At 39.4% G+C, this 7,971-nt stretch overlaps 1 non-coding gene across 1 annotated transcript; it reads left to right on the forward strand.

Annotated features, from left to right (window-relative positions):
• Positions 1-2,471: 2,471 nt before the first annotated feature.
• On the forward strand, positions 2,472-2,578 carry LOC141636930 (small nucleolar RNA R71). The gene has a single exon (XR_012541497.1). It is a non-coding gene; the product is annotated as a small nucleolar RNA R71 (small nucleolar RNA).
• Positions 2,579-7,971: the final 5,393 nt, after the last annotated feature.

The following is a 7,971-nucleotide window of genomic DNA, read 5'->3' on the forward strand; positions in this document are numbered from 1 at the left end:
TGCTTTGTAGATATCTTGTCGACCTTCCACAGAATGCTTTATCTTGTAAAGCCATTTGCATTGAAGGGGACGAACCTTAGCAGGTAAGTCAACAAGATCCCACACGTTGTTCTCATACATGGAGTCCATCTCGGATTTCATGGCCTCAAGCCATAGTTTCGAGTCAGAACTGGTCACGGCACCTTTATAGGTTGCGGGTTCACTACTCGTTAAGAGTAGAACGTCATCTATGTCATGTTCCTCGACCATACCAATGTATCTGTCCGGAGGAATAGAGACTCTTCCCGACCTCCTAGGTTCCTCAGGAATATTCACCGCAGCTGGGATTGAAGGAATAGGTTCCTCCAATGGTTGCTCGGTGTTTGGTTCTGGAATCTCCGACAGGTCGAAGGTTCTATCACTCTTTGCATTCTCGAGAAATTCCTTCTCTAAGAATGTCGCACTGGCCGCAACAAAAACACGTTGTTCGGTTGGCGAATAGAAGTAATGACCACGTGATCCTTTAGGATAACCTATAAAGTATGTCTTGACCGATCGCGGGCCGAGCTTATCTTCAGGTCTCCACTTGACATAAGCCTCGCAGCCCCAAACCCGTATAAAGGACAAGTTAGGGACCGTTCCCTTCCATAGTTCATATGGAGTCTTGTCAACAGCTTTAGACGGACTTCGGTTAAGTATTAGAGCGGCTGACAAAAGAGCATAACCCCACAATGAATCAGGTAAAACCGTGTGACTCATCATGGATCGAACCATATCAAGTAGTGTTCGATTTCTCCGTTCGGACACACCATTCAGCTGAGGTGTTCCAGGTGGAGTTAACTGTAGGGCAATCCCACAGTCCTTTAGGTGTTGATCAAACTCGTGAGAAAGATACTCGCCACCACGATCCGAACGCAGTGTTTTTATCTTTCTACCCAATAGGTTCTGCACCCTATTTTGGTATTCCTTGAATTTCTCAAAGGATTCACTTTTGTGCTTCATTAAGTAGACATAGCCATATCTACTCAAATCGTCCGTGAAAGTGATGAAATACCTATAGCCTTCTCGTGCGGTGATTGACATAGGACCACATACATCCGTGTGTATGAGCCCTAATAGGTCAGCAGCGCGCATTCCAACACCTTTGAAGGAAATCCGAGTCATCTTACCGATGAGACATGATTCACACGTGCCAAATGATTGAAAATCAAAAGCCGAGATAGCTCCATGTTTGATGAGCTGTTTTACGCGTTTCTCATTAATGTGTCCCATACGGCGATTACCATAGATACGTTTGATCTTTGTCACCAACCTTTAACTTTTTATTCATTACGTGTAATATTTCCGAGGTCCGATCTAAAACATAAATTCCGTTCATGGAAACTGCGCTTGTCAGAAATCATATCGTGTAATGAGAAAATGCAAGCATTGTTTTCTATTACAAATGAAAAACCAAGTTTATCAAGCGCAGAAACTGAAATAATGTTTTTGGAAAGACTAGGAACATAATAGCAGTCATATAATGACAACTCAAATCCGCTTGGAAGCTGGATCACATATGTCCCCTTGGAGATGGCAGCTACTCTTGCTCCATTCCCAACACTTCATACCTTATACCACTTCTCAAGTGAATGGCACTAACCGTTTCATGTCTAGGGGGATTACTTTGAGGTGGTAATTGCCCCTTTTGTCTTTGTGAGCTTGAAGATGCTAGTTGAGTCAATTGTGTTTCCAACATCTTGGTGTGAGCTAGAATGTTGTTGATGGTGGTTTTTTTTGCTTGGCTATCTTTTTGCATTTGGGTGAAAAATTCTTGTTGATTCTTTTGCATTTGGAGGACCGCTTTTTGGACATCAAAACCTTGGTCATTTTGGTGATTGTATGGATTTTGATTTTGGTAACCTTGGTTTTGATTGTAAAAGGGTCTTTGATTTTGGTTTCTCATGGGTGGTGGAGTGTATGTTGTTTGAGGGTTTTGAACATTTTGGCTTTTGTATGAGAGATTTGGATGGAACTTGGTGTTCTCATTGTAAAAATTGGAATAAGGGGTACCACTCTTGTAAGCTTGGAAAGCATTAACTTGTTCGGTTGTTCCCCTACACTCACTTGGGTCATGACCCAAAGTTCCACAATTCTCACATATCCCACTTGGGATTGATGAGGAGGCCGTCATGGCATTGACATGATGCTTCGATGATTTTGAGTTTTCCTCAAGTCTAGCCATAGCTTGTTCAAACTTCAAGTTGATTGTGTCGATATGGGAGCTTAGTTGGGCACCTAATTGAGTAACGGCGTCCACTTCATGCTTTCCTCCTCTAGTAGCCTTGCGAGGCCTACTATATTGTGAGTTATGGACCGCCATTTCCTCAATCTTGTTCCATGTTTGATTGTCATCAACTTCGGTGAACATTCCATTTGATCCCATATTGAGAATGTTCCTAGAATCTTCATATAAACCATTCCAAAATTGTTGCACCAAAAACCATTCGCTAAGTCCATGGTGAGGACATGAGTGACAAATTCCCTTGAACCGCTCCCAAGCTTCATACAAAGACTCTTCATCCCTTTGCTTAAAACCCGTAATTTGAGCTCTTAGCATGTTGGTCTTTTCCGGTGGGTAGAATTTTTTGTAGAAAGCTAGAGCCAACTTCTTCCAAGAATCTATTCTAAGGGTGGCCTTATCAAGGCCCTTCAACCATTGCTTTGCGGTGCCGATTAAGGAAAAAGGAAATAAGACCCATCTAATTTGGTCTTGAGTCACGCCCGTTTGAGAGATAGCATCATAATAATCGCAAAAGGTTTCCATATGAGAATGAGGGTCCTCACTAGGCATTCCCCCGAATTGGCTCCTCTCAACTAGTTGGATAAAGGCGGACTTGGAAATAAAATTTCCGGTGAGATGTTGCGGTGTAGGAGTACCATTTGGTAGATTCTCCTCGGTGGGTACGGAGTGTGACGAGAATTTTGGCATTGTAGGTGGATTTTGTGGGGTATTGTGTAATGGGTTTTCTTCTCCTTCTATTGCGAAAGGATTGACAAACTCACTAGTGGGTTGAACAACTTCACTAACACCTCTCAAATTCCTCCTAACAAGTCTCCTATTGTTCGTCAAGGTTCTTTCAATTTCACGGTCAAAAGGTAACAAATCACTTTGTAACCTTCTAGACATGCAAAATATCAAACAACTCAAAAACAATTAGAACAAACCTTGAGGATTATTACTTCCTCAAGGCGAAGAGAGACACAACTAATAACAAAAAAGGAAATCTAAATCAAACAAACACCGTCCCCGGCAACGGCGCCATTTTTTATCGGTCCGTTTCGTATTCACAAGTAAATAGATGTGGTCGTTGGTCACGGTCGAATCAAAACACAATTTATAGCTTAACAAGCAACTCTACAATTAGTAAAGAGGCAAGTAAAGGTCGGATCCCAGGGGACGGGAGTTGAAATGAGATTTCTATTGTAACTAGTGGTGTCTAAGGGGTGTCACAAATTGGGTTGATGTAGAAGGTTACTAAACTAGAATAACAATGAAAATAAACAAGCAAGATGAATTAAAGGGGTGTAAACAATTGATTAAAGGCACTAGGGTGTCATGGGGTCATAGGGGAATCATGGGATATGATCATACAAACATGTTCTCAAATTATAAGCAAGCAATTATTGTTGTGATGGATTGAGTTGGGTTATATCTTACAATCCTAGGAAAGTTTGGGTCCCGGAGCCGAATTGATTAGATTGTACAACACCTACAAGTCGACTTAATCTTACCTACTCAACAACATGCATGGTCTAATGAGACTCGAGTTGGGTTATGTCTTACAAGTCTCATTGAAAAGATAGGAGATGATAGTAAATGCAAGGATTCATAGGCTTAGCATTTCATCAAATATAACCTGTGCATGAGTTGAGATCAAAACAAGCAAGCAAATAAAACATGAAAGCATATTAATTTAAGCATGAATCATTCCCCATGTTGGTTTCCCCTAATCACCCATTAACCCTAGCTAAGAGACTACTCACTCATTATCATGTTGATCATGCTAGCAAGGTTGTCAATCATACCAACAATATGAAACATGATGAATAAATGAAAGTAATTAACAATAATTAAAAAGGGATTAAGAGATTATACCTACTAATGATTCCAATAATAAAGCAAGAATAATAGAAGTACTTGAATGCTAGATTGAGAGGTTGTCAATCTCCCAATAATAACCCAAATAATCTTCAATTACCCAAAATAAAGGATGAACAAGAGAGAGATTAAAGAACTAAAACTTGGATTAAAACTTGATTAATACTTGATTACAATATTGAAGAGAGATTTGATTGATATTAACTACACTAATTATTGATAAGAAGAACATGCCCCTCTAATTAGCCTAATGGGGTATTTATAGTGAAAATTAGGGAGGATGCATTAGGGTTAACTAAGGGCTAAACTAGTAATTACACTTTTTAAGTTGAGCAAGGAGAAGCCGGTATTTTTGGAGAGAAGGGCTTCTCTTTTCGTAGCTTGAAGAAGACAAACCGTGCTGTGAAGGAATCCGGGCGGATTCAGGTCGGGACGGCCTGATTTGGGCGATGGAATCCGAGCGGATTCTGGGGAATCCGGGCGGATTGCTGAGGGGGAATCCGAGCGGATTCCAGCTGGGACGCTCGGATTGTGCAAGGGCAGGACGGGCGGATTGTTGACAATCCGCTCGGATTGTCAGTCAGCGTGGTAACTTCTTCTTTTCTTCCCTTTTCTTCATAAATTCCTTGGGGATTTCCTTGAGGACTCAAGGATCTTTTCTCAACATTGCTCTTCTACTAAGATATGTACAAAGGCCTTCTAATCTTGTCTCTCCTTGATGCTTGGTCATTGAATTTGATCAATTTAGTCTCGATTTGCCATGAAAATGCAAGATTCTTACTCTTTTCCTATCAAGGGATCAAAATCTCAAAGAATATGTAAAACAAAGAACTAAGGATAAGAAATGACCCAAATAAGCACTAAAAAGCATGGAAACAAGGGTAATTCGGGGGCTAAATATGCGCCAATTATGGTCACATCAACGGTCTACTGATAAAACTATCAAAGCTATAAAATATCGTCTGACACAGTGAAAGACTTCTAACTGCCACGTGACGACTCATCCCAGCTATCCCATACGCGTCATATCATACCTGCTCAATAACTGCTCACCATCCCCGAATGGATCACTACAATTTTTAAAATATTTAAACGGGGTCAGCACTAATTACACAATCAAAGTAACACTGAAACAATCATATAAACAGCTCACACACAATCCCAGCCTCCATCTCCAATCACCTCATAACTGACTACACACTAAAGTGTGTAGCCCTGGCAGAGTACCCATCGCAACAGATACTCCTCGCTGCCAGTGGGGGACCGCAGCCGTTCCCACCTAAGCCCCGCTCATCTCCATTGAGGGATAAACCCATGTTCATTAATGTGCAAATCCCTTATGTGGCGGGTTCCACAGAAGGCGAATTAAGGGCGTGAAGCCACTCCCGCAAGTGACTCCACTCAGCCAGGGACGCACCCTGAAGAACACAGACAAATAAATAGTAACCACAACACAGAATCAACAACCGTCTGAATCAATCAATAATACGAAATCACAACCGTCTGAATCAATCAACAATTACTAACTACATCACAATCACCACGCATTATGTAATTATTACTGAGTAGGGAAACCCTACCTGGAACAACAATCACAGAATCAGACGATCTAGCAGCTGTCTCAAAACCTCTCTTCTACGAACCCTCCTCCTACACATACATTCATACAAATACTACCTTAAACATACAATCATAAAAACCCCCAAATCACCAAATCTACCCAATTAGGGTTTTAACCAAACTCAATGAAACAATACAAATCATACTAGGAGCTTACCCACAATACGACGGTCTCAACGACGTAAAGAACTTAACGATCCGACGAATCTAGCCATTAGGATTTTCCATAAACGCGACGAGAGAGAACTACGTAACTTCTTTTTCTTTTTAAAGGTTTAGAAAGGTGAAAAGTGATTAAAGAAAATGACGGAAGCCTTTTATATTAATCTCGCGTTATTAGCAAAACCCGTCAAAACAAACCCGTAAAGTACACTTACTCGATCGAGTAAGGCACTTACTCGATCGAGTGCCCCCTACTCGATCGAGTACCCAACTCACTCGATCGAGTACCCTACAGGCATACTACTATTTTGCGTCAAAAACTACTTACTCGACAGAGTAAGCCCCACTCGATAGAGTACCCATAGACTCATAAAACTGTAGTATTACAGTTTTCCCTCCTTAAAAAGAACTTCGTCCCCGAAGTTCAACCCATACATAAAAACAAACCTACGAACACGATTAAGACACAACAACGCAACTAAGAACTCAAAACAAAACCTCACCCTATAAAACATGAACTCTTAACACCAACTCCACCAACTACGCCTACCTCCACAACATGTCTCATGATATCGTATCAACTACAATATATCTCTCTCGACACTAGCTCCATACACTACCAACACAAACCCTGCTAGCTCCGTAACATATCATCCACTAGCAAATCCAATATCAAGATACTCATAACATCAAACGGAATGTTACAAATGCACATAAATTCATATTAAGTAATAAGTACTATTCCTACAAAGTAATCTGAATTAACACATTGAATTATTGATCAAAAGAAAAATGCAATTGTATAAAAAAAAATCTAGACAATAACATAACAATGGATGCAAATTTGTAGGAGGCATGTCTATATATACACACAAAAAAAAAAATATGCAAGTAGGATTGTCATGATGTTAAGGATAGAGTTTTATCTTTTTTAAACCATATTTATCTCCTCTTATAATATACCAATTAGTTGGAAAGCCCGTGCGATGCAAAAAGTCCTCTTTTGTAAACCATATTTATCTCCTCTTAAAATATATTCTTAAGTTGATAAAAAAGTCCTACTGTGTTGTCACTGATGAAAAAAAAATCGTGATTGGTGTATGTTAGAACACACTTGGTTGATGATGCCAAGTTTCATTATGATTTAATCGTTTGCCTGTTAGTTTAATGCTTAGCAAATTGAAGCATCCAATGATAGATCAAAGAAGTTCAAAGATGATCAAGATGAAGAACAAGTCAAGCATGCCCATAGTCTAGAACAAATGTTGTAAAAGAGGTAGTTCAACATATTCTTTTTTACGCATAAGTTATGGCAAAACCGTGCAACAGTTCCTTTGACTGTTGCACCATGGTTTCTGGTACTAGCGAATGGAGAAATTTTCGGGAAAATTCACAAGTGTTTGAAATTCTTTAAAAAGCTTTTCTATGTTCAAGAGAAACATTATTTCAAAACTGAAGAACAAAAAGAACAAAAATAATATGCTTGCACAATAATTTAAAAGATGCCAATCCCATTTGTGCAAGTTATTTTTCATGCTAAAAATGGGTCTTATGCTTTTTCCATTTGTGGCAAAATTGTGAGTTCCCATATTTTATGGGAAACACTCCTTCTCTTTGGAAAAACGCAGCCACCTTGAGCCTCTCAAACCTGATTGTTCTTTTATATTTTTTAAATGAAAATGCATACTACAAACTTGTGGATATTAGATTAATGTAGTGTTAAGATCCTTCTCTTACACACTACCTTTCTCTATAAATAGCCACTTCATTTTTCATTTATTGCAAGACTTTGAAAGAGCATTCATTGTAAACACTTTGCAAATCTTTTCAAAGATTAAAAGCTTTGTTCTTCAATCATTTGCAAAACCGTTTTCTTTTTTCAAAAGTCTTCAATTGTTTTTCAAAGTCAGTAAAATCTCCAAGTATCGGTTAAACTTAATCAAGCATAAACGAATATGTTCAATGATTCTCGTGTTTAGGTCTTAATTGTAATCTCCATGTTCTTAAGTGAACCACCGAGATTCGACTCAGAAACCGTTGAGATAGAACCTTAAGTCTTGAAGCGGAGT

The sequence above is a fragment of the Silene latifolia genome, chromosome Y, assembly GCF_048544455.1.
Source record: "Silene latifolia isolate original U9 population chromosome Y, ASM4854445v1, whole genome shotgun sequence".
Classification (NCBI taxonomy): domain Eukaryota; kingdom Viridiplantae; phylum Streptophyta; class Magnoliopsida; order Caryophyllales; family Caryophyllaceae; genus Silene; species Silene latifolia.